This window comes from Montipora capricornis, chromosome 2, assembly GCF_036669925.1.
Source record: "Montipora capricornis isolate CH-2021 chromosome 2, ASM3666992v2, whole genome shotgun sequence".
NCBI classification, from domain to species: domain Eukaryota; kingdom Metazoa; phylum Cnidaria; class Anthozoa; order Scleractinia; family Acroporidae; genus Montipora; species Montipora capricornis.
This window is the reverse complement of record NC_090884.1, coordinates 65973638-65974569: the sequence shown is the minus strand read 5'-3', so window position 1 is coordinate 65974569 and position 932 is coordinate 65973638. Positions and strand designations below refer to the sequence as shown.

General features: G+C 39.2%; 1 protein-coding gene across 1 annotated transcript in view; it reads right to left on the bottom strand.

Annotated features, from left to right (window-relative positions):
* LOC138038188 (putative nuclease HARBI1) overlaps positions 1-421 on the bottom strand; it is a 2768-nt gene extending 2347 nt beyond the window's left edge. Inside the window, exon 1 of the mRNA XM_068884013.1 lies at positions 1-421. This exon is cut by the window's left edge and continues 1065 nt beyond it. The gene's annotated coding sequence lies outside the window, so the exon portion shown is untranslated.
* Between the last annotated feature and the right edge of the window lie 511 nt (positions 422-932).

Below are 932 nucleotides of genomic sequence, written 5' to 3'. Positions count from 1 at the left end.
AAGCGGTTCCCCCTCCGGGACTTGCTCCCCGGGAGAACCTGATCACAGATCTCACGCGGGAAGCAATATTTCGAAGACCTTTACACGGGGGCACAAGGAACGGCGGAAACCATCGCTGAAGTTTCTTGTTCGTGAAGCTATTATTGATCTTTCGTCATTGAGTGCACTACATCTTTTTTCCGCTTCCCGTTTGGTATTCCATGCTCTATAAAGTTTCACAGGTCTTCATATTCATTCATCGGTTTTTTTAGATTTTGTATCAATTCCAACATGTTGTGAGTTCAAAACGCAAAGATTACTTTAACACAACGATTACTTTCATTGGTGTCTGGTCGAGCACTAGCATGGTTCAGAAACAATCAAACAATGTACCTTCGTTGATGATAAGTTACTGGACTCAAACAAAAAGAAATGATTTATATTCGACATATTGTGAAAAGCCAGAAACTCACCTTGATGCTACCTGAAATACACATCATGAAAGTCATACAGGGATTTGCGAGGCGGATCGACCTGGCTTCACTGAGAAAAAAATGAAATTGAAAACAGGAAAGACGCCAAAATGTGAAGTGTAATTAACGAAAGCGGAAAGCTCGCACGCAGCTGAAACCAGGACCGCCATATGCGGGCTCGGAAATTAGCATTGTGTGAAAATAGTCTTTATTTCATCGAACTACTAGAAAGTATTTGTTCGATATCAGATATCGATTTCAAGTTGAATTTCCGCTTCTTTTTTACTTATCAACAAAATTTATTCCTTTACATGATTCCTTTCAGGACATTTACAGCTTATACAAGTAACACGCAAAAGCGTAAAAGCGTTATCTGAAATGGGCAATGCTGTCAAAATCCTTTACATGGGTAAAAAAAGTGCTTTGATATTATCTTGCTTATCGAAAGACAAGTCATCTGCATAAATTGCTTTCGAAAAC